Here is a 27,194-nt window from a genome sequence, read left to right as displayed (position 1 = left end):
TAGAAAACGAATTAAAAGTGATTCCAGAATATGACAATGTTGAAGTAGAATATGAAAATATTAAAAAAGCACTTACAAAAATTTCTCTAGAGGTACTAGGGACTGAAAGTAAAAGTCTAGGTAAACGGGATCATCCATGGATGTCCGATGACCTGAAAATGTTGATTAGGGAAAAGAAAAAGCTCTTCAAAAATGGTCATCAACTAAATCACTACAGGACAGGCAAAACTACCAGATAACAGATTATGAATTAAGAAACAGAATTAAATTAGAAAAGAACAAGATGTGGGACCAGAAATGTATTGAAACCGACAGTCTAATAGGTGGATCAGAAACAACAGAAGTGTGGAGGACAATTACCAGTATGACGAAAACGCAAGTAAACAAAGCAGTAGACAACCTAATTCCCTTAAAGGAATGGAAAAAGCATCACGCAGACCTTTCAACTGAAGACAGGCCATATTACACAGAAGGGAACAAAGAGAAAATGGAAGTAACTGATCGAAATATAAACATTACAATAGAGGAAGTGAATTGTGCATTAATTAAAATGAAGAATGGCTGATCAACAGTCCAGGAAACATTCCTGTTGAATTACTGAAGGTTGGAGGAAGATATCTGAAGAAACGAATAACCTGCCTGATGAACAACTGTTGTAAAACGATTGAAATTCCCTCAGAATGGAAAAAGTCATATATGGTTTCTATTTTCAAGCAAGGGAATAGAAAAGACACAAACTGCTATAGAGACATTAGTGTCAACTGTACAATGAACTGCTCATTTGGCAAGATAATGTTTGAAAAAATTAGACAAAAATGTTGGTCACCATATTGGGGAAGACCAGAGCAGGTTTAGGCAGAACAGATCATGTGCAGATAAACTATTTATTTTACAACAATTAATGGTGAAATTTATAGTAGTATGGAAGGAGCTACACATTGCCTTTGTAGATTTAGCAAAATCTTACAATAAAGTCCCTAAATCTAAGCAGTGGGAAGCTATGAAAGATATAGCTATGGATGATCACCTTCTACAAATTATCACTGAAATGCACGGAGACAATGTGGGACAGATTAAACAAGGTTCAAAGTTATCAGTACCTATTAATGTCACTAAAGGTTTGCGACAAGGCTGCAGTATGTCACCAATCTTGTTCAATTTATGTGGAAGTGGCTCTCTGAAATTGGAAGAACAGCTATAGAGGAATGGGAATCACTGTCAACGATGTGATTATATTTTCATTAGGTTTTGCTGACAATCAAGCTATTATAGCACAAGATGATGATGATCTAGAGTTCATGATATGATGATTATATCAGGAATACAACAGGTGGGGACTACAAAAAATGGTTCAAATGTCTCTGAGCACTATGGGACTTAACATCTATGGTCATCAGTCCCCTAGAACTTAGAACTACTTAAACCTAACTAACCTAAGGACATACACAACACCCAGTCGGTGGGGACTACAAATGAGTCTAACAAGAACAGAGTATCTGGTGGTGAATAGTGATGCTAAATTTGAAGTACACATCAATGACAAAGCAGTTATGAGACAGGTAGAGAAATTTATATATCTCGGGGCACATAATGAGAAAAATTGATTGGGCGATACAAAAGTAAAATACAGAATAGAGCATAGCAGAAAAGTGTTCGGGTGTATGAATGCTTTTTGGTGGGATAAGAATATTTCCAACAGCAATAAGAAAAGAGTAGGTAAGATAATGGTTGAATCAGGGCAATGCTATGGATCACAACTGTGGATCTTAAATGTGGATCTCAAAAGAAGACTAATAGCTCTGGAAATGGATTATTTGCGTAGGAGTGCCAGAATACCAAGAATTGAAAGGAAAACTAATGATGAAGTAAGAACTAGAATGAAGGCAAGTGATACAGTGACAGATAGCATTGAAAGAAAATCATTAAAATGATATGGCCATATGATGAGAATGCCAGATCATTGGTTGCCAAAGAAGGTTTATGAATGGAAACCACCCAGCAGACGTAAGTGCGGAAGACCACGACGTTCTTGGACAGACCACATAAATGGAGTAATGGAACATCGCAGCATTGACAAGGAAGATGTGCTGGATAAAGAGGCTTGGCAGAGGATAAAAGGAATACAACAAGATGTTGTTGTTAATTAATCTTTGTATAGATTAATCTCATAATAATAAATAAATAAAAGATAGCTGCTATTAATCAGGTGCAGTGAAATAACGGGAAACCTATACAGACAATGTTTTCATAGGTCGGTATGCTACAATTTTAAAAGAATTATTAAGTCTTTTGAGAAGAAATACAGTGCATGGCATACAAATAATTTACTTAAATGACATTAGAAATTGTAAAATCACATGACTATCTTTGATGGATTAAACATATTCCTGTCACGTACATTGGGCGCATGTGAGCAAAAGTTGGAGAATAACTTACGTCTCCATCATTATTTTATTGACAGAGAGGGGAATAGTTATTCGTCTTCATAGGCCAAAGAAAATGGTTTAGACCATGGTGAGATTCTAAAGAGTGGAAATGGAATAGATAGTACTCAACATCTGACCCAATAATACAATTTCTATCTCCGTAAGGGACATCCTTCACTCTTAAAACATTCCTGTTTCAATAACTTATTTTCCTGGTTGTGCATCACTATACATTACCAGCTCTTTTGTAAACACCTGTGTGTCTTACTGGTTAATGATAATACTATCACTTTGCACCACTTAAATGGCTGCTTTCCCACAGTAAACCTAATTCTCCTGCTCTATTGGTATTCCACAGTGTCTCCTCTATAGTAAATCTTATACCCTCCCCACTTACTAAGATATTCAGAATGGGGGCGATCTGTGTTCTCACTCAGATTACCTGTAGGAGATTTCCAGACTTCAAGGAGAAATTAAACGCTATGGAGAGAAGTAAATTTTTGACTTGTAGGTGTTGAATAAATGAGGCCAATGCCAGAGAGGTTCTTTCTACAAAGCCATGGGTAATTATTTGTTAAGATCACTCAAATTATCGCTGTATGAGTCTGCTTTTCCATATTAGAGAATTCGATCAAGAAGGAACTTTTGCTGGCAGAACAGCTGACACATTTTCTGCCCATGGTCATTCAGCCCCACAGTGGTTGCCATCATGAAATAAGGTATGGCTTACAAGGAGAGGTCCCCAGCAGTGGGACTGAGTTTTTGAAACCACCTATGTGGTTATGTAGGTTAAGATCCCAGGTATCTCAGCCAGCAGCCATTTGACCTGATGGGCCCCAATTTGTAATTGGCAAAAAAATTTGGAATTTTGTGCAGCAAATAGCCTGGTTTGTGATGTAATTGACAGAATAGTAGTTTCACATGCAGGAGGTTGTGGGTTCAAATCTTGTCAGGTGCAGTAACTTTTTTATGTTTAAATCTTTATCGAAATGACTTTGACTATCATTTTTATTTAGTTAACTGATTTAAATGTAATTTTTTATTTCTGTTCCTTTGTCACATCATTTTAATCATAATATTAACTTCTTCATTTGCTCTCTTTTTTCTGCCTACTATCTTCTCTCCACTTGAAATCTTTGTTCATGTGCTTTTAATTAATTTTGATTGAATTTCTTTTATTTAATCACCCTGGTTTTTTTCATCCACATAACTGCATTCATTATATCTATTTCTCATTTTGTTTGAACTTCATTACACTTATAAACCCTTCTTTAATTTAAATCATCTTCAGCATTATTATATCCATAGTGCAATAAGTATTTAAGTTACGTTTTAATATTTGTATGATGACACCATGAAAAAAATTACAGATCAGGTAGCGAAAAATACATTTTTCACACCAGTGCACAGTCAATATAAATAGATTGTTTGGTCTTTTGTTTACTAACTGATAGACTGAAATTTTCAAATAACTGAATATTATAATAGAAAAACGTAATTAAATTCATCTTCACAAAAATTCTGAATGGAAAGAAAATGATGTAAAGAAAAAAATGAAACAAATGATAACAGATCATACGGTGATTAAAATAATGTAACAAAGGAAGAGGAGAAAAAACACTATTAAACCAATTAAATGAATAAAAATGGTGATCAAAGTGATTTCGAATAAGAATTGAAAATTACTACACCTGTTGAGATTCAAAGCCACAACCTCTTGCTTGCGAAGCTATTATCCTATCCAGTACACCACACAACCAAATTACATAGTTCAACTTTTTTAATGTTACTGACCATCATCCAAAATTTGGTATTTTTTTTCAATGACTCGCAAATGTGGGCTCACGGCTGTAGGGTGCAATATCTGGGATCTTCACTTACAGCACTGTATATTTGGTTTCAAAAAGTCAATCCCCTCTGATTGTTAGATGCCCTTCATCTTCCAACTACAGCCCGCTGTCACCTCATCACTGAATGGAAACACACACACCAATATTGTGCATGGCACACATGGATGCCATCTGTCAAACCTGTGTCGCTTTCCTTGTCTTATTACCACCATGCATGAAGTTTCACTCTCAATGGTTTCTCCTCTTCAGTCCCTTGAATAACTCATCTCTCAAATGTTAGGAGCACAAGCCATAGGAGAGTCAAAGTGTGAGATATGCATTATTCAGAAACAAGATACATGTACTGCCCGTTCACCTTACCATACCAACAAAAAGAGTACCCATCCACCCTTTCACCTTGCATCTACCACACAGGCATACAAAATTACACAGTTCGCTGTGTCAAGATTCTGCTAATACAATCCCACTTCTTAGACTGGCTTTCACAGCTGAGCTCTGTCAATAGCACCCGTTGCTTCTGTGTCAGGACTGTTTGGCAAAGTACGCATATATGGTGTGCTAGTCACTATAGTGCAATCAACTGAACACAGCCTGCTCATATGCAAAAAGAGAGTTTCAACGAAACTTCGGCCATGAGAGTCATTAGATGCCTACCCACGTTGACGGTGGCACCTGCTTTGCCATTTGTGTGTCATAAGGCCTGCAGTTGGCTTAGTAGTGCCTGTAAATGATTCCCCCTGTGTGTTAAGAGTCCTTGGAGATCCAGCATTCTTTCACCCGACAACTTATTGGTAAACCAGATCATACGAATACATTCTTGGAATAGCAAGTAGGAGAGTCTCTGTGTGGTAACATCTTAAGAACATAGTTGGAAGTCATAACCTACTCACACCTAAGTATCACGTTATATGAGCTATGCACTTCCACAATTTTGAGCATTGTTGCAGGAACCGTTGCTGTTACGATGGACAATTTCTTTGAAAATGGAGTAAGAGGGTGTCCAACATTGGCTGATTGTGTATTCCCACTAAAAATTGAAGAACCCATTTTCAGGCTGTTTTCATTTATCCATCAACTCTACAGTCTTCCTAATCTGTAGTTCCTGCTATACTTGTGCCAATTACAAGCCATCACACTTTTTATAGAGAGACCTCAAATAAACTAGTTACTACAGACAGTATAGGCATCTGCAGGCTCATTCATCTAATCCCTTAGTAGACCCACTCTCTCACAGCATCAGTAGACAATAACCTCACACAGACATCATTGCACATTAATATTTCACTTCATTTGCTTCCACCACTTTTATCCAGTGTCAAGATGCTGACTGACACGTTGACTATAACTATGGCGACTGTGCTCCCTCTGTATTTACAATCACATATTTGTTTTACCTAAGTTAAATCTGCAAAAATGAGGAAGCAATAGATTCTCCAATGAAACCTGCTCAATATGCTGTAGCAGTTAAGTCAAGGCAGCCAACTGCTGGCACTGACTGACCAGATATAGTGTATCAGCTTGGATCCTGTACCTCATCCCTGTGGAGTGTGCCAAGTCAGCTGCTGTACCTGCATTTGGCAACACCACTGCCTCACGCAGCCCCACCTCTTTTTGCTACTATTCTGCTCTTCTGTGGCCTGGAAATAACTTAGTTTCTAGATCCTTCTTCAACACCACGTTAACTGTGAAAAGTACACCCACTCTTCTTGCAGCACAGAAGACCTAAACACTTACGTCTAGTAATCATGTAATCAAATGCCTTATTGCTTACTTTCTTTTATCTTGCATTGTGCCACTGTAACCAAAAGGTGTGACTAAGTGAATTTCAGTTACCTGAGTTGCACAGATGTGGAGACTACTCATTGATAATAATTTACTCTTTATTGCCAACACATGTGTTTCATTTATATACACACAGGCTTAGGCCAGTTACATAATGGTTAATTTGTGGGAGGAGTCTCCACTTGGACTTCATCCACTGCATGTGTGACATGATGAAAAATGTTTTATTTGTGGTATTTGCCATAATGTACCTGATAACTGATGTTTTATTATTTGTTATGTTTACTGACTTGGGTGTTTTATGTGCCCCTATGCCAGAAGAGACTGTACCATCATGTAATCATTCGTCAGTTCATTTGCTAAGCTCTTATGCAGAGAACTGATTTACACTTCATACTGTCTGCTGCCCCCACGTCCTCCACATGCCCTTGTGTTGATAAGCCACCCTTGTCTTGCTTACTAGTTTGTTTTTGACTCTATCCTATTAATGAAAAGCCTTCATGTTTGCATTTTTACACTATTTCGGGGAATAGCTTTCCACCGGTTTGAGAACCCCTGGTACAAAAGGCCAACACCTCTCCCACACACTTATTTATCATTGCATGAGTACATTCTAAATGTTATGGGATCAGTGGAATATTATTTTTTCATAAAAACTCTGAAGAAATCACTTCTAGTGTCTGTGTTGCCTCTTGCCACAGTGGTATGCAACATTAGTTCACCTTGCTTGCCACACTGCTGTTGTGCATTTCCCTCACCATTAGCACTTGCCACTGTCCCCAGTTTATAGTGTAAGAACATGATGTGTACCTTACCTATTATCTACCTCTGCCCTGCATCTGAACCACGAAGAAGCGACTGGTCTCACTGTTCTAACTTGCTCCTTCCCTGTGAATCCCTGTTTCCAGTCTGGTTCCAAGCCAGCATTCTTACACAGCGTGCAAGATTGACTGAGATGATATGGTTTGGAGGGGAAACCAAATATTCTAGCTCTATTCAAAAGGTCTCTTCAGATTTCCATGTAAAGCCATATTTTTGCAATTTCACTCACCCTAAAGCCTAAGACCAGACTAACCCGCAGTAGCCCTCACCCGAAGATACATGCAGACACTAGTCTCATATTTCACTCCCTCCCTTACCACCTGAAAACTTGTCTCTACTCTGAAAATGATTCAGATTATCTACATTGATTCTGGATTCACAAGAAAAATAGGACTTATTCCAGTCGATTGTACTCTGTGCCTGTAATGTTAACCATTGTCATAGCCTGTTAGGATGACACACTTTTTCTTCTAACCCACTGAGTATTACTCTGACCTACAGCTAGTGTTGTTTAATGGTTCCCATTGTGATACAATCACAATCACATTTAGGATGTAGAAATGCCTGTTATACGATCTCATTGTAAGCTTACACCCGTCCCTACTGTATTTACAGAATTACTTTCAAAGGCACATTCCCATGACAATTGGTCGGTGTCGCTATCTATCAGATGAACATCTGTTGCAATCGTTTGACAAACACTTCATGCGTGTAAGGGGACAGATCATTACAGAGCACTGTACTGTGCATATCAATGACTGGCACCATTGAAGAAATATGTTGGTCTTAATGCTACATAACTCTGTTTCAGATGCACTACCTCTAGTTTTTATTGGGGTGGCCATATGGCTCTCATATCAAAAAGGCTAATGTACACGACTTAGTACGTTGCCTAAGAAAGTTATACTGGAGCCTCAGCCACTGTGCCACTACAATCAGTGAAGGACAAGAAAATGCATTGACCCTCCCTTAAGTTTTACGTTTAATTGAAAGAATTACTTACATAAACTGTGGTGACAAAGGATGTGTAAGTTGAAGATTTGAGTACATAGTGAGTTGACACAAGGCCAGTGTGAATAGTATCGGCTTTTTGTGTGCTATTAATGCGTTTGGTTGAGCTATGTTAAAATGAATCAGTACTGTTTTAAACTATACTTTACTGTTTAAACTCCAAAGAAGATTTCAATCAGTTACCACTTTTGTCAAAATAAGAAATGGGAAGGGGAAGGATTGTGCACAGTCCACCCATTTGAAGGAAATAAGGACAAATTATTTCAATTTTTTTTATTTTAGAGTAAAGTTTTGTGCTTCAAGAGGCAACTGTCAAGACCATTCCCAGCCTGTCCTCCATCTCAACACATGATGTTGGGCTAAGCACACTTCCCACATTAAAGAACGATGACACAGGAATGCCTCGGCTACAGCATCAATAGCAATTCTCAACCAACAGGAGTAGGAAAGGATCACGTGGGCACTTTGATGCCAGCACCTAATACCCAAGGTGGAGACACTTCTCTCTCTTGGTCTATAGCTTCCTCTCTGCTAACACATTCCTCTGTTGCTCTCTGGAACTTTGGTCATTGTGAGCACCTCCTAACAGATGGCAACTTTCCTAGATGCAACATCTGTACCCCTTTACCTGTGAATAAACACTTTACAAAGTTATTTTCAGATTTTCACTGTCTTATTTGTAAATGCAACAAGACCTGAATGCGCACCTGCCTGTTCTATTCTGGTCATTCCTATACAACAGATTATCATCCCTGTGAAGACTTCCTTCTCTGTTCCCCAGAACTGAACCTTAGAAACCACTCCCTCTCAATTCTACTATAAACATTAATTAAGGGAAACTATCTTAGAACACAACTCAATTGTGTGTGTGTGTGGGGGGGGGGGGGGGGGGGGGTGTCAGCAAACTGAAAGTCTTGTAAAGGTTTGAAATTATGTTTAAGGTTTGTTGGCAATTGCTAAGTGCTCTCGTTCACAAATTCTGGGTGAATATAGCTTGAGTAATTTGCGAACTGTTACATTACTTCAAGACATATACATAGTTTTTAACTGTAATACTTGGCTTACAGTATTAAGCCTCTTTATGAGCAGATTATGACAGAATTTAAAACTTTTAAATTTGGTCAATAATTATAAAAGATTCTGAAAATCAAACTTTTGCTGCTCCTGGAAGCCATTAGACAGGCATCATGCAATTGGTACTGTGCACCATGAACCATGTTACCAGTAATTTTGATCTTAGGTGTACATAAAAGCTTCATATGGAATTATACAAATTTCTGTGTCACTTTTTTTTGGTCTTGCAGAAGTTACAACTGACCCATGAAATGAAATAGGCAATCAAGTTTTAGAGAGCACCGTGATGAAAAAGATGGACTAATATATCTAGCACTTTTAGAAAAAAGCAAATTGAAGCTTTCATAAATAAGTCTTCAAAATTCATCTTTCTTTCACTTGCTCTGAGGACTCAGTGAACTCCAACTTGAAGGACACTCTTGACTTCTTATGCTCCTCAGCTGTTTCTTCAATCACCTGAGGGTGCTAAATGATTTTTCAGCTATGCACATTGTTGGTGAAATTGTCACATAATTCACAAGTGCCCCCTCAATGCTGGGGAAAAAAAAAATTAATTTTCAAAAGGAGATCACTTGATTTTTCCAATACAATCCTTATTTCTTTATAGTGTATACCAGCTCCTGTCTAAAGATCTTAAATGCAATAAAACTCAGGTATCTCCTCCATAAATTTTATAAAATAATTATTTTTAAATGGACTGTTGTTATATTTATTTATATGGGACTTCTACTGTGCCAGTCTCAAGCAATAGCTCACTATGACAAGTATCAACATTTATTCATTCTTTTTAAGAGGATATTTTCCTCGTGTCAACCAAATTTACATATTTCATGTCATATGCATAAAAAAACAGAATTCCTCGTCACATATAAAAAAGAAGGTAGCATTTCATACAATAATTCCCATTGAATTCATGTCATTATTGCACTCTTATTTGCTAAGAAAGGCATCTTGTTTGGTGTAAACCTACGTAAGGATTAAAAATAACTGTCCTGCATTAATCAAGTGGAAGAGCCACCCACAATAATGTGCAAAAATAAGTCGTGTTTCTTGCAGTAGTTCTCAATATTTTGACGCCAGTTTTCATCACATATATTTTTTCCCTTAATGAATATGTCAAAAAATCCTCTTTCGATTTGATACTGTGCTTATGAAAAATCTTCAAATGTTTGTTTCTTTCTTATATGCTTGTGTACAGAAAGTATGTCAAAAGCCACTGATTATACACTGTCACTACTGTATCTAGACACAAAGAATATCTGTTTGGTCTTGAGAACTGGGATTTATGTAACAGATGATGATGCAGCATCTAACTTGAAGGCTTATGAGTGTTTTTCTAGTTTCACCTCATTATCAATTGAAAGACTACAGTGAGCTCTCTTGATTGTAATGAAATTTTTAGAAAACTGTCTATTTTTCAGACCATCTTTCCCTCACAAACCCAGTGTGTGTGCAGTTTTCTTCCTTCTGAAAGTGCGTGCTCTAAAAGATTATATCACTCAATTTATTCAATCTCTCGCATTTTCTCAGTGTCATTGATAAACAGCATGCTTTCAAGTGTTAACTGATTTTACACACTAAATTTCAATGACTGATCCAGTCTTCTTACAGTGCTGAGAGCCGTGTCATAAGGTGTACTTCCTACCTGGACTCCATTCAGAGGTACTGTTGGTATCTCACCACCTTTTGTAGCCCAGTTCGATACTCTGCTATGCATCTTGATCAGTTGTTTCTTTGGAGCCAGTACTGTTGTTTATGGAATGTAAGTGTCAGCCCCTAAAAACAAATAAGCATCAAAATGCATAGCAGTGTGTCGAACTGGACTATAAATAATGGTGACATACCAACAATACTTCATAGCCTGGTTGGAGTCCGAGCAACAAGTACACATAGTAAAACAGCTTGCAGCACTTGAAGAGATGTACTGGGTCTGTCAGTGAAATGTACAGTAGAAAAACGGAATCAATAACTCAGCTGAACACCTGAAAGCACACCATTATCTGCTTCATCATACCACTTGTGTTTCTTTATTGAGGTTCATTACTGAGGTCACTGCCCTCTACATTCAACTGATGGGGAAACACAATGAAAATATACGCATTTATAAATTTATCTCTAATCCTTGTTTCTGAAACAGACCTGAGTTTGGTTCTCTTGCTTTTAAAAATTCAAAATTAGTTGAGTTCAGTTACATTTCTTTTTTGTTATCTCCACAGAGTTACAAAACATTCTGGAATCAGTCACCGCTCCTTGTTGGCAATGGGATATAGAATATATCCTTGCTTCTTCATGGAAATATTTGAAGTGTCCTTTGGACCCTTACTCACAAAGTCTCAAAACCATTTTCTTCAAAGTTAGTTTAAACTACAGACAATATTTACAAAGTTCTCCTCTTTTGGAATGCAAACATTCCAACTGGGCTCTGCGTCTAACCAACTATTCTGAAACTGACACTTATTTTTATCACGACTGGCTACAAGTTAAAAAAAAAAAAAAAAAAAAAAATAAATAAAATAAAAAAAATCCCTCATACGAAAAAAATAATACAATTAAAAAGAGAAAGAACAAAGCCCTGGGGTTTGCATGAAAAGTTCTTGGTTTACTTACCACACCAAATTCAGATAAAATTCCAAGCTTTCGATCAATGCCTCCATCGTCATCGTCAGGATCTAAAACTGTCTGCCGTGAACTCTTCTTATACCCACAGGATGGCATGTGATAGGTTGCAATACATCCTGATTACAACATGGAAATGGCTGAGGTGGTGCCCTCTACGTCCACAGATTTTGTTTGTGCTGTATACGCAGTGTTACTTGCAGCACCCAGGCAGTGAACTGTGAGAAGTCTTCCTCTGTGCTTTTTATTTATTAAGTCCACACTTCCTTGCATTGCTAAATGGATAGGCAATGTATCTATTGAAGTTGTTTTCAGAAAGTCTAATTACAACTGCTTTCTTGGCAACAACGTCCCAGTAGATCGATGTGTGAGCAAGTATTCTCGTTTGTTCAAACAAAAACTTGTACTTATTTAACAGGCTGTGCTCTGCCACTGCTGATTTAACTGGATACCTGTATTTAAGGTGATGCTGATGCGCAATGCAGTGTCTGTATAGACTGGCCCATATAACTTTTCTCAAGGCTAACAATATCCTTTTCCAGTTGTGACAAGTCTTTAATTTTTCTGTTTGGCTCAAAGACTGGTCTGATTCCATGCCTATGTAGGTCTTTACCTATTCTGCTAGTTGTTGCACAACAAAATGGAAGCTGCGCAATTTGTTGTTCTCTTAGCTTGTTTGAAATGTGTCATGTTTTGGTTTCTCCGACAGTATTGATCTAACATCATGGAAGGAATACCTATTGCTTCTGAACACTGTCATCAGATGATTAATTTTGCAGCCAATGGGGTCCTTGTTTGAAATAGTTCTGGCTCTGTGTACTCAGGTGTTCAGCACACCTCTCTTCTGAGCTGGATGGTGAAAGCTACGCCCTTTGAGATACGGATCTGTATGTTTCGGTTTCCAGTACACAGAATGGCCGAGTCATCCATCTGATTTCCATTTGACCGACACATCTAAGAAACGTATGTCCCATCCTCCTCCACTTCCACTGTAAATCTGATGTTAGAATGTATACCATTCAAATGGTCAATGAACTTCTGCCATGTGGCCAGATTAAAAATGTGTTGTCAGCATATCTGAAGAAGCAGGATGCCCAGAAGGAAGCATTGTTCAATGCTGTGTTCTTCAAAATTCTCCATGACAACATTAACTATGGCTGGTGATAGTAGAGAACCCATGACTGTGCCATCAGTCATTTCATAACAACTTCCGCCAAACATGTAGTAAGTGGTTGTCAAAGCGTGACCAAATAATTTCATAATTCCAGGGGAAAATGTTTTAATGTGTTTTCCACTGAACACCTTAGTACACAGAGCCAGGGCTAATTTGGACAAGGACCACTTCAGTTCTGAAATTAATCATCTGAAGATGGTGTTCAGAAGCAATGGGTATTTTGTCCATATTACATCAAAACTGTAGAGGAAATCAAGATGCGACGCTATTCAAACAAGTCAAAGAGACCAACAAGTTGTGTGACATCTACTCTATGATGCAACAACTAGCTAGATAGATACATGCTTAAACAGGCAACGAATCAGACCAGTTTTCCAGCCACCCAGAAAAATTAAGGGAATGTTGTGACCAGTCAAGGATAACCTCACTCTGAGAGTGCAAGGAATTTATAACATTACTTGAGAGTGTGGCAGAAGATATGTGGGGCAGTCTATACAGGTATACAGGCTGTTGCCAATCGCTGTGTTGAACATCAGCATCACCTTAAAAACAGGTATTTGGATAAATCAGTGATGGTAGTGCTCTTCATTGAACTTCTATTTTTTTGCAGTTTTCTTACTAATTCTAGTAAAAACTTTTATAAACTCTCTGGTATCCTGGCCCAACGAGTTCCAAAGCCCACCAGAACGCATGGACCTTGACGACAGCTGCTAGGTGGAGCTCCTAATATTTGTGAATGCTGCTGTCACTGCCTCAGCATTAGGCATGAGTTACACCCCCCTCCTCCCCCACCAGCCTACTGGAGCCTGCAGCCAAGCTACGAAGCTAGCAGAGCAAAGGCCCGGACCTCAGTCTTGTTCCGACTGCTCTCTCCTATCATTCATTGAATGCTGCATTGCTTGGTTCCTGATATTGATACATCTAGGCTTTTGATTTAGTTACACTCTGGACTTGCCATTCTGTTATTTGTCTTTGTTGGTTGTCTATCACTGTCATTGTCTTCTGTGGTTTTCGGCAACTGACCATCAACGCCCTTGGTTGGTTAGCCAGTGTCTCCTGGTCATGTCTGATTCTGGTTACTATATATATTCATTTTGGCCAGTGTCTCCTGGTCATGTCTGATTCCAGTTACTACATACTCATGCTGCATAGTTTACATTCACAGTTATAGTTATGTACATAAATGAGCCCACACACAGCTGTGAATCACTAGCACACTTCAAAGAAGTATCTTAACACAGCCTGTAACAGACTTTAATAATTTCAGCAAGGAGAAATGACTGCACATGGATCACACAATAAAGCAACTAAAAATGGCTTCTCTCTTCAGAAATATTATCCCTTTTCAGATTCGTCACATCCTAACAACACTGGGACAACAAGAGTGGATTGTTAGGTGAAAATAAGAAGCACATGCTAGATGCAACAGTTTGCACAGAGCTGGAAGACTGACTGTCGCAAGTTGCATCAGGGCAGCCAGGGCACCCTTTGTGTCAACTGAATGGCAACAACTACAATGGTCAAGAGCAAATATTCCCTACTTCACATGAGGGTACAGAGAGGTGCCAAATCATAGCAGGTGGTGTTACCCATTTCATACTTTGGTATTTTTCAGTTCAAATATCTTTTGACACACTGAAGATATTTAAAATCTAGTTTTGCTTGGCAGGGTTAGTCACAAAGGGTTCATAAAATACTGGCCAGCAAGATTTTGTAACCTTAATAGTTAATAACATACGAACATCAACTTTTGTTTTAATTGGAACTTCCAGTTTTATTGTCTCTGGAGTACTACAGCTCTTGCTTGGTAGTCATGCAGTTCATGTTCTGACAAACTCTCACAAATATGGAATTTGTGAAAACCAGGACCCTAGTTGTACATAATCAAGGAGTCAATTTTATTTTAAGCATGATTTTTCAATTCAAAACTAAAGTGCCCAGAAGTCTGAGTACACCCCTGAACAAACTGCCTTATATTCACACTAAAGCCACTCACTAAGGCCAAATATGACTAACAGAGGTGCTGAGGTGTATCTCTTCTTTCTGTTCAGTAGATGTTTGTCCTCTGTGAGAATGAGGCATTTTACCTGATCTTGTGCTTGTCTGACAGGACAATGTTTAAAAAGTATTATTACATTACATGAGCCATATTCCTCAGTGTATACATCTTTAATAGGAGATGCACTGCTTTTGTCCAAAATCCTTCTGACTGACCTTTTAGTTTGTGTAAAACAGTTAACAGATTTCAGGAATTTTTTCCAAGAGATTTTCTTGCTGTCTCTTATGATCATCTTTGAAAGACTGCAAGATTTCCTGCTGATGGACAACATTTTGAATTTGCCCACAGCCACACACCTCTGTATCTACAGCTACATCTACATCTTCATCTATATACACCATTCCCCGAATGCTGGTCAACACTCTCCGCTCCACAAGACAGGTTGTCTACAAAGCTGAAATGACTATCTCAGAATGGCTGCGCCAGTAGCTTGGTGAATCACACTGGAATTATGATCTACAATGCTGTAAGGCTATAAAGTATCCAGTTAATCCTGCAAAGCATTCATCTAGGTGGCCAACTTCCAGCAGTACTCTTTCAGGAAGGCGAATCCATATTGGGAAGTTGACACGGAAATCATTACCAACTTCCTACTGAGCAGTATTCACAAGAGCAGGCATGCATAAGGAGATTTCAATGACCTATCAACCCTATTACAGCATTGAAGTGAGTCCCTTCCCTCTGGTCAGTAGATGTATGTCCTCTATGAGGACGAGGCTTTTCACTCAAACTGAGGACTGGCGTTACAAGAACCTCATGGCTCATTATGTCAAGAAGAAATTTGGTATTACGAGACTTTTAAATCAACTCTGATGATCAGGCAGGGACATTACCACTATCAGAGCTGATGCCTTCAGGACCAGTCATTACAATGCACACTAGGCAAGTCAGATGGTCATGTCTCATGACAATAACAGATAAATACCCAGGAGTGTTTCACTGGTACTAAGTGAAGTTATTGAATAAAGCATTCAGTAATGTGGTATCCTAATTCCCATATAATGGTGTGGCATTTTCTTCTTGTTTTTATTCAAGATGTGCAAATTAGTATAATGTATTACGACTTTGAAGAACTTTGGCTTTATCTCAGTTATTAACTTTGTTTTTTATTCACTCTATGAACTTTTATGCCAATAACAACCAACTGTGTCAGTGGACGGTATTAAAGTAGCCTTGCTACAATATGACCAACAGGTGCTGCCTTTTCACTGTAGCATGTGATGCATTGTCACTACCACCATGACATGAAAAAACTTTTAACCTAAGACCAATACATTTTTCAACTGTGCTCTTACAGACAATGTGATCAAAGTCATTTATGCATGCCAAGGAAACAGTAAAATGGCAGCACTGAAACAGAGTAAACAGTGCAACCAAATGTAATGTACCAAAGGTGTATGTGTGACTGGGGTGAAGAAGTAGCAGGATTGCAACACACACAAGCTGTGCAATTTGAAAAGTACGATCTACTGCACAAACATAGTTAGCACAATTGTCATGAAACAATGCTTAAACATGTTACAGGTTTGTGACTAGTAAGCGTTATTGCTTCATTATAAGTGTTCCACTTGTGTATGACTCAAGCGTCTCCCCTCCCCCTCTCACTGCACAAGCAAACACAGACCAGTGCTACAATCTCCACATCACATCCCTCAGTGAGCGTGTATGCACTGTCTGCTTTGTACTACACCACCACTTATACTTTCTCATTGCACTTGTTCTCTCTCATTTGTGAATAGGTGAATCATGTGTTCACAGAAAAGAAATCAACAGTTAAAATTAATTTTGTGAATAATCAAATCCACAAACAATAAATGGGGAAACAATACCAGGGGAGAAGTGTAGTTCTCTACAAGACAAATTTGAACATATAACTGTTTCAGACATCTGAAAACAAATTGTAGAGTAGAATTATATTAATACTGGGGTTTTATGTTGTTTTTGCGGTGCGTTGGATGACGCATCACCGGGAAGCTTACATTTCTCTCAATAGTAAAATGTCTCATGAAGATAACTGTTTGATCAGTTGGTGGATCTGAATGACATACATAGGCCTAAACATCTACATGGATTAGTTTTATTTTAGTCTTATAGCTTCATTAATAATTTGACTTTACCAATGACAAGGTAAGGGCTTAAGGCTTGATGTCTTCACATAAATTCTATCTTCTTGCCCTTATTGCACCTGCATTTTTCACACATATCTTTCCTCAGTCTACTTAGTTTTTTCAGCATTCTTCTGTAAGCTGATATTTCAACTGCTTTAATTTTCTTCTCTTCCAATCCCCCCCCCCCCCCCCCCCCCCCATCTATGATTCAATTGCAGACAATTCTGTGCTCCAGACATATGTTCTCAGAAATTTCTTCCTTCACTTAGGACTTACATTCAACACTAGAAGACTTCTTTCAGCAAGGAATACCCTATTTGCCTGGGTGAGTCAGCTTCTTATATCCTCCTCACTTCATTCTGCATGTATTATTTTGCTTTCAAGGCAGCAGAATTCCTTCACTTTGCATACAAACATGCTCCCCAATTTTGATGTGAAGTTTATCACTGATCTGATTTCATTTCCTTTGGTTTAACAATTGACAACATGGTAAAGCATTGCATTCACAACACCAAGATTAGGCATGTTTGTTCCTTTGTATGCAGCTACTATGTGGAAGAATTTCCTTAGCTGGGGTGTTAGAAAGGCAAAGGCAAAATCAAAATCAGAAACTGCTTGTCAGATCTCAGCTGGTGACCTGAATGAATTTTCTCTACACCTATAAACTCCCTTCAGTGAAGAAATATGGCCCTTAAGAAACGCGAAACTAGATAACTAACCACAACACATCCCAATTAAAACACACAACAATAAATATAACAAGAAAAGCCATAATGAGAATCTCTTCTGAAGTTGCAGGCAATGAAAGTATCAGTGTAACCATGGTCAAGAATTCTACAGATAGATTAGCACCTGTCTGAACAGACATGCCATTTAGTTTTTCTCTTGTGAATTGAACATTTGGAAAAGAAGTATAGTCTGACCTATCCCTAAAATTGGACACCTACCATCACCTTGTGATTACTGGCCAATCAGAATATTACCTGTTGTTTCCAAAGCCATGGAATATAATGATAAAGATCAAACTACTGAACACTTGCACAACTTCAACTTATACAACAAATATTAGTTTGGCTTTCGTAAACACTATACCACAAATTCGGTACTAATTACGGTAACTGATTATCTAAAATATGCCACTGACACCCCTGATGCCACAATACTGACACTAAAAAACTGCAGCAAAGCTTTTAATACTATCAACACTGACATTCTGCTCAGAAAAATGTGACAGCTAAATTTCTTAGATAGTGAACTGAAGTGGTTTGAAAGATACTTGAAAAGCAGATAGCTATGTGTTGTCTGTGGGAATGAAATATAATTCTAGAAACATTCTCTCAGGACTGTCATAGAGCCAAGTTTGCTACCTTTGTGTGACAGTAACATTTCATCAGTTCTGTCCTGTAAATATTATTTCTATGTCCACGATGAACAGCTTTACTTAAGTGCCAGACCCAAAAATATTGCGATCATCTAGATGATTGATCTATCTTCAGCAGTCACATGCGCAACAAACCTGTAGCTGAAACTTAGTGCAAAAAATCTGCAAGTACCATCAGAAACTAATATGCTCTGAATTCCATGAATAATTTCTGCCTATTGTCTTTGGTAGTATTTTCAATACTGTACCAGATAACAGCTAAGAATGTGGGTGTATTTCAGATGAGCATCCCAACTGGGCAGAGAATACTGTCAGAAGGCTTCAGCTTGCCCTATGCCCTCAAAAAAATTTGAAACGTATTTCCACAGGATGTCAAATATAAACTCGTGCAATTACTCATTCCATGAAACCTCAACTACTGTGATGTAATTGGCACAACTAGTGAAAACATATGACAGTTTGAACCATGAATGCTTGTATGCATTACATCTGCAACATTCATCAATATAACCATATCAATGCTTCATATGAATAGTTAGGATGGCTGTGGCTAGATACGTTACCTAGCCATTACACACTGTGTGTACTTCACTAGCTCCACAGTATCCTAATACCTCATACCAGAGGTTAAACACCTTTCATGACATCATATGTATCATAAAATAGGTCCCACTCATCTAGTACCCTAGCTGTGCCAATTCATGAAATGAAAATATCTGTGAACTCCTTCACTGCCGCAACCGCCCGCCTATGGAACCAACTGCTCTGCATTTAGCAGACAATTCAATGCCGAGCTCCCAGTTATGCTTCTCTCTCTCCCAGTCAAACCACCTTGTTCTCCTGCTATACGGACATCTGAGTCACAGCTCTTGTACAAGATAAGTAGTTTAAGTAGTAATAAACTGTTTTTAACACTTTAAACTAATTTATTACGTTATTTATAGTGCTCTTCAAGCGTACCATTAAAGGTTTTTGTCTTACTCACGTATTTTCACAGTAATCATGTAAAGTTCGTTTTGTTTACATATCGCGGCCAGGGCGAACTTTCGAGCTTTCAGATTAAACTTCATACCGCAATTTTAAGTGCATTTACTGATAGTTTAGTGTGCTAAATATGTTTGCTGCCCCTTTATATTTGTAGAGTATCGTCATCTCTTAAGTAATTTCCAGTAAAAAACTTCTGAACCACTGTTTACATAGTCGCGAGTAGGCCTAATTTTTCGTACACGTATTTTCATTGTTTTCCGGTAACTTAATTGTCTTTCTGTCACTAAAATCTATTTGTACCATGAGTGTAAAGTGCCCGACGTGCCGTAGAATTGTTAGCTCCGGGGTCTGGTGTGATGGATGTAGTAACTTTTTTCATTGGGGCAATTGTAGTGGCGTGGGAATTGGGAAAATGAGCGAGACTCATCAGTGGTTCCATAGGCTATGCAGTAGAGATAGAAAGATTGTGGAACAGGAGGGGAAAATTGCTGCCCTTCAGGCTGAGTTAGATGAGGCTAGGCGAGAACTAGACAGGTTAAGGGGGGAGAAGGGTAAACAGGGGTGGGAAGTGACAACAGGCATAAGGAACAGGCCAATAAATTCTTCTGACAGTTTTGTTATTAATGTACAAAATAGGTTTGACCTGTTGCCTCAGTCAGAAACTGATGAGCCTCTCACAGAAGTAGATGTAGACAGGGCTCAACAAGCTTTCAGCAACAAATTGAATAAGAATGTAGGGAAGTCTGCAAAGAGAAAGAAAGTCTTGTTGCTAGGTAGTTCGCATGCTAGGGGTGTGGGCCAACTTCTGCAGGATGAATTAGGGTCAGAATACCAGGTCACAAGTTCTTTCAAACCTAGTGCTGGACTGGGGCAGGTTACAGAGGATTTAGGTTCACTATGTAGAGGCTTTACTAAGGAAGATACCGTGGTCATTGTGGGTGGGCCGAGCAACAGTATTGACAGAGATCCGGGGTACAGCATAGAGTGTGACCTGGCAAAGATTGCATCAACATCGAGTCATACCAGTGTCATTTGTGTCGGTTCTGGAGCGTTGGGTTTGTGTCGGTTCTGGAGCGCCACGACCGACCGCATTTGAGCTCTTCTGTCAGGAGAGTTAATTTGGAGTTGGAACGGCTACTTGGATCTGGTGCAGGGTCACACATTGGTGTGGTTCCTGTTGATTCACTCTGTAGGTGGGACTATACTAGACATGACCTACACCTCAACAAGAAAGGGAAGGGTAAACTGGCTGGGCTGATAGCAGCACATTTAAAGGGGGGAGGAACTACATCTCATGCTAGAAACTCTTTTTTAGTGTAAGATCAGTGTCCAGTGGGAAACTCAGCCAGGCAAATACTATATATGTTAAAAAAGTTCAAGATACTCACAAAAGTAAAGTGAAAAATAATGTTAGTATATTTCATCAAAATATTGGGGGATTGAAGAATAAAATTGATGAGCTTCTGCTTTGTTTAGAAGATATAGAAACTGAGAATGTAATAGATGTACTATGCCTGTCTGAGCATCACATTGCAAAAGGTTAGCATCAATGGGTACAAATTAGCTGCACATGTAAGTAGAGATAATATGATGAGAGGAGGAGTTGCCATATATGTCAAAAGCTTCCACAGTGTAAAAAATTTAGAAACTAAAAAATTTTGTGTAGAGCAACATATGGAAGCATGTGCCACTGAACTTAAACTAAATTATGGCACTTTCATAATTTTAACAGTGTATAGGTCCCCCTCAGGGAACTTCCAGCTATTTCTAGAAAACTTGGATGCTTTGTTGTGCTATCTGTCAGACAGGGGGAAGCAAATTATCATTTGTGGGGATTTCAATGTTGATTTCCTGAAAGAGTGTAATAGGAAGAATGACCTTGTAGTATTACTCAGTTCTTTCAATTAGAGCTCCGTCATTGATTTTCCTACTCGGATAACAAAGAACAGCAGTACATTGATAGATAACTTTTTTACAGACCAAGATAAGTTTAAGGACATAAATGCTTATCCTGTTGAGAATGGTCTTTCAGATCATGGTGCACAGCTAGTTACAGTACATGACATAGCTCCATGCAGTATATCAAATCAGACTTTCAAAGCAGTGCGTTCAATTAACAATATAAATATTGCAAACTTTAGGGAAAGCCTACAGCAGCTAGACTGGGATGAAGTGTATAAGCAACCCGATGCAAACTTGAAATATAACTTATTTCACGATACATTTTTAAGGGTATTTGAAAATTGTTTTCCCAAGAAAATAGTTAAACATAATTCCAAGAAAATGTATAAAAAACCTTGGCTAACTAAAGGAAAAAGAATATCTTGCAACCGTAAAAGAGAACTGTATCTAACAGCAAGAGGGAGTACTGACCCCGAAATTGTTCAATATTATAAAAACTATTGTGCGGTACTAAGAAAAGTTATTAAAAAGTCCAGAAGCATGTGTATCATGTCTGAGATCAGTAACTCTGATAATAAAATTAAAGCAATTTGGAATATTATTGAAAGGGAAACAGGGCAACCAAGAGCACAGGAAGACTTTAGTGCCATAAAACTGAATTACAAGTGTACTAACAAACAATCAGAAATTGTAAATATTTTCAATAATCATTTTTTAAATGTTGTGCAAAAAATAGGATCTAGATCTTCACTAGAAGAGGCAAGGCTACTAATAGAGGAGGCCATACCTGTGCAGTTTGCAACAACTGTAATTCCGCCAACCTCTCCCTCTGAAGTCAATAAAATAATAAACTCACTGAAAAGTAAAAGCTCTTACGGAATTGATGGCATTTCCAGCAAGGTACTTAAAGCTTGTTCCCCACAGATAAGTAGGATTCTCAGCCACGTATGTAATAGCTCTTTGGAGCAGGGTGTTTTCCCCGATAGACTGAAATATGCCATTGTAAAACCATTGCATAAAAAGGGGGATTCGTTGGATGTCAACATCTACCGCCCAATCTCTCTTCTGACAGCCCTATCAAAAATTTTTGAGAAAGTAATGTATTCAAGAGTAGCCTCCCATATTTGTAAAAATGAAGTACTAACAAAGTGTCAGTTTGGTTTTCAGAAAGGCTTTTCAATAGAAAATGCTATATATGCTTTCACTGATCAAATATTAAATGCTCTGAATAACCGGACATCACCCATCGGTATTTTTTGTGATCTCTCAAAGGCCTTTGATTGTGTAAATCATGGATTTCTTTTAGATAAGCTAAATCATTATGGTTTGAGTGGGGAAGTGCACAAATGGTTTAATTCATACTTAACTGGAAGAATGCAGAAAGTTGAAATAAGTGGTTAATGTAATGTTAAAACAACAGCTGATTCCTCAAACTGGGGCGCTATTATGGGGTCCCAAAGGGTTCGGTCTTAGGTCCTTTACTGTTCTTGATATACATTAATGACTTACCATTCCACATTGATGAAGATGCAAAGTTAGTTCTTTTTGCTGATGATACAAGTATAGTAATAACATCCAGAAACCAAGAACTAAGTGATGTAATTGTAAATGATGTTTTTCACAAAATTATTAAGTGGTTCTCAGCAAACGGACACTCTTTAAATTTTGATAAAACACAGTATATACAGTTCCGTACAGTAAATGGCACAACTCCAGTAATAAATATAGACTTTGAACAGAAGTCTGTAGCTAAGGTAGAATTATCAAAATTTTTAGGTGTGTCCATTGATGAGAGGTTAAACTGGAAGCAACACATTGATGATCTGCTGAAACGTCTGAGTTCAGCTACGTATGCTATTAGGGTTATTGCAAATTTTGGTGGTAAGAATCTCAGTAAATTAGCTTACTATGCCTACTTTCATTCACTGCTTTCGTATGGCATCATATTCTGGGGTAATTCATCGTTAAGTAGAAAAGTATTCATTGCTCAAAAACGTATAATCAGAATAATTGCTGGAGCCCACCCACGGTCGTCCTGCAGACATCTATTTAAAGATCTAGGGATCCTCACAGTATATATATTCACTTATGAAATTTGTTGTTAATAATCCAATCCAGTTCAAAAGTAATAGCAGTGTGCATAGCTATAACACCAGGAGAAATGATGATCTTCACTCCAGGCAACGTCGTTCTCTGTTCATTGGCTGACTGTGTTTTGTGACGACAGATGCGCAGAACGAACCTAAACTCGGCCGCTGTTGTAAATGACGCGCACTATAGTTCCCAAGGCGTGTCCCCAATCTGTTTTTGTAACTGCCCCTCAAAGGTAAAGTAGTTGTTTAGAAGCGTAAAGTTGATTAAGATGAGCAGGAAGAACATCGTAGGTATGGAATTAGATGGGCACTGCTTGAAGTAACGTCCAGCAGCAGACAGACCACATACACAGGGGGATGATGGTGTATAGGGCAGTGGCATCAATGCTGACAAGCAAGGGGTGTGATGGAAGAGGAATAGGCAAATGTTTCAGACAATCTATAAAATTGTTGGTGTCTTAAATATAGGAGAGTCTCTATATTATAGGTTGCAGGTACTGATCAACTAAAGCAGATATATGTTCAGTGGGTGTGTTAAAGCCAGAAACTATGGGATGCCCAGAGTGATTGGGTTTGTGGACCTTAGGAAGAAGTAAAAGGTGGGAGAGCATGGTTTGAGTGAGGTGTCTGAGCTTTTAAGGAGCTTTTTATCAAAGACATAGGATCTGGATGGCAGATGCTGTAATGTACAGGTGTCAGACAACTGGCGTAGTCCCTAACTTACATATTCCCGTCAGTCATGTATCACAGTAGTAGATCCCTTATCCACTGAGAGAATAATGATGGAATCATCAGCTTTTAGGGAATGAAGATGGAATCATGGTTGGAACTTTTCAAGGCAGGGTTCAGTGTTAGGTTTCTGTTGAAAAGGTTTTGGGACTCGGTAGCAATGTATTATTTCAGTTGGCATTATGTGTGAAGGTACACAGGTCCTGCACTAAAGTAGCATGATTAAATACAAATCTAAGGCTTGAAGTAACATCCTGGATAATACAGGTAATTCAGGAAGGGAGAGTGCCTTAGTTGAGAGGTTGAGAAAATTGTACTGTTGTGACTGTTTCTTATCATCATGAGTTACCACTGGTATGGGATGCAGTGATGAAGGCTAGAGTGTGTTAAGATAGTTTAGATAGTGCACAAGCATGCTTTCAAATGAACTGAATATAATATGTGATGGAATGGAAAAAAAGGAGGTTTTGATGGGTACTACAGATGGTAGGAGCAGAAAAAATTAAGCAGAGGGGGAGGGGGGGGGGGTGGATGAGGGAAAACAAGAACACAAGCAAGGAAAAGGATTGGCAAAACAGAAAAATTCACATGAAAATTCTGAGAACAGATCAGGCTTAACAACAGGCAATGACTGCAAGAATTTGTCTTGAAAAAAATGGACTATATGATAGGAAAAAATTATGATGGGAAAAAACTTACAAAATAATTTGTGATTAATAAAGTTTGTGGAAAAGGCATGAAAACAGACAAAGCTTAATATCAGAGCAAACAAACAAGAAGTAATCAGAAAAAATGGAATCCACTATGTTTGGGAAATAAAATAATGTAAGAGACGGCAGCAACAGTCTATCACTGCAGTTTGGCAAAAAGCTAAGGCGCAAAAATGTGAAAGAATTGCATGAAAGCAAGGTAAGTGATGAGGAGGAAAGAAAAGAAAAGTACACTGGTGAAAGTTGATTGGGAGAAAACCCTGCAGTGTAGAGAAACCGTAAACAAAGAGTATATGAAAATTCATAAATAGCAATGGTTCCGACTAAGTGCATGGAAATCAGTACTAGAAAAGATGTAGGGCAAGATGATGGTTAATGTAGGTGGTTCAAATAAATAAATGAGTGAACTAGCAAAAAAGATTGAAAACGGACAAGTTTGAACACAATAGAAAACAACAAGGATTGACAAGTGGATTACATAAGAAGGAATGAAGGCTACAAGAGCTCATACATTATTGAGAATAATCAGTTTCTTACTGAGATCACAGAAATTAACAAAAAATAAAGGCCGGGAGGGTGGCAAGAACGTAATACATGTCATAATGCCAGTTCCCACCTGCGGAGTTGGTAGAAACTGGTGTCAGGGAGGGAAGAATCCATATGGCATGTGTGCTAATACAGCACCAAGTTCATGGTTCATGGTTGTCACGTTTCTTTGGTCTCGGTAACTATTTCTTTCTTCATTTCGTTTTAGTTTTCGATTCTCGTATTTTCTGACCTGTTGAATCCCCCCCCCCCCCCCCCCCCCCCCCACCTCCACCACTTAAGATGCACTTAGCTGTCCACCTTTCCACTTTTATTAACTCTTGCTTGCACAATGTTTCATCAAATAATCTCTGTCTTAATCTCAGTCTGGCTTATTACTCTATCTTTCATCTTTAAGCTCACAGGTTTTAAAATCTCATCCAGTACACTCTCCAACAATCAGTGTTTCCTTCTCATCCCAATCGGAAGTATTCCCTGATCCAGGGTTTCTGGAAATTCCCACCATTTTCTAAACCTTGCCAGTCCCTTTCCTACAAACCTTTTCCTACATTCCTCTTCCTTAGCCTTCAATCCTTCTGCCAGAAGAAGGGGACACTGGCTTGGACTTTTCATTAACTTTTTGTGTGTGTTTACTACTGCCCTTGCTTGCCGAGTAGATTTTTATCAATCCAATTATATTATATTTTCAGAAATTGATTATTCTCATTGATTCATTCACACAAGCTAGCACACCTCACGCACGCATGATGCCAACTCCGGCAGTTCAGGCTGATTCTGGGCCAAGCTGCCAGAGTTGGTGGTCTTTGGTGCATGAGAAGTGCTTGCTTGTGTGAATGAATGGTGTGTGTGTTTCTCTTTTTCTGGAAAGCTGAGGCCGAAAGCTAATATGTTAAGTGTCTTAATTGTGCCTGTCTGCAACTTAGCATGTTATCTTTATGGTAAGTAGTAATCTGTGTTTTCCTACATTGTCAATATTCCTACCTGGAGTTTCCATTGTTTGATCTTGTATTATATCCTTTCTTGAAAAACCTGACCATCCCATAAAAGTCTCTTACACTGCCTGCTATTCAATGCTCTTCTGCCAGTGTTATCTTGCAATCATAATCTAACAGATACTCAAATTTCTTTTCCAGTCTTGCGATATCATTCCTGTCCATAACTTTGATGCAGAAGCTGTTAAGTTAATTGTGTGATAGTTCTCACATCTGCCTGTCTTTGCCATCTTTGGAATTGTTTGGATGGTATACGTATCATTCAAAGGTATGTGTCCAGTCTCATAGATGCTATACACTAACTTGAATATTTGTTTTGTTGTCACTTCCCCAGCGACTTCAGAAGTTCTGAAGGAATGTTATCTATCCCTCATGTGTTTTCCAGAGCTCTGTCACACAATAACTCTACTACTAGATCCCCTATGTCTTCCACATCAACACCCATTTCTTATTAATTATGTCAGCATACAATTCGCCCATCACAATGCACCCTTCCACCAACCCGCTCTCTCCTATACGTTTAACATTGAAATTCCTTTTGCACTCTTAATGTTAAGTGCTCGTCTTTTTATTTCACTAAGTGATTTAGACTGTCCTACCAGCTGCAGCTGTCCTTCCGACATTAATTTTCTTTTTCATTTCTTTACATTTATCCAGCAAGCATTTTGCTTTAGCTTCCTTGTGCTTAAAATCCTTTGCAGCTTGTTTTCCTGTACACCTTTATTTTCGTGGACATTTCTGATTTTCCCTCCTTTATCTAAAGCTTCTTCACAGTTACCTTCTTTTTATTTACCGGGTGATCAAAAAATCTGTATAAATTTGAAAACTTAATAAACCACGGAATAATGCAGAGAGAGAGAGAGGTAAAAATTGACACACATGCTTGGAATGACATGGGGTTTTATTTAAAAAAAAAAAAAGTTCACAAAATG

At 38.3% G+C, this 27,194-nt stretch overlaps 1 protein-coding gene across 6 annotated transcripts in view; it reads right to left on the bottom strand.

Annotated features, from left to right (window-relative positions):
* The window catches only part of LOC126184783 (exonuclease mut-7 homolog), a 243,914-nt gene that overhangs the window by 6,808 nt on the left and 209,912 nt on the right, over window positions 1-27,194 (bottom strand). Inside the window, exon 16 of one of the 6 annotated variants that reach the window (XR_007536880.1) lies at window positions 10,611-10,741. The exons of the other annotated variants lie outside the window; for them this stretch is intronic. The gene's annotated coding sequence lies outside the window, so the exon portion shown is untranslated. The remainder of the gene's footprint in view (window positions 1-10,610; window positions 10,742-27,194) is intronic. 6 annotated transcript variants of the gene reach the window in all.

This window comes from Schistocerca cancellata, chromosome 1 (assembly GCF_023864275.1).
Source record: "Schistocerca cancellata isolate TAMUIC-IGC-003103 chromosome 1, iqSchCanc2.1, whole genome shotgun sequence".
Classification (NCBI taxonomy): Eukaryota; Metazoa; Arthropoda; class Insecta; order Orthoptera; family Acrididae; genus Schistocerca; species Schistocerca cancellata.
This window is presented reverse-complemented; position numbering and strand designations above follow the sequence as displayed.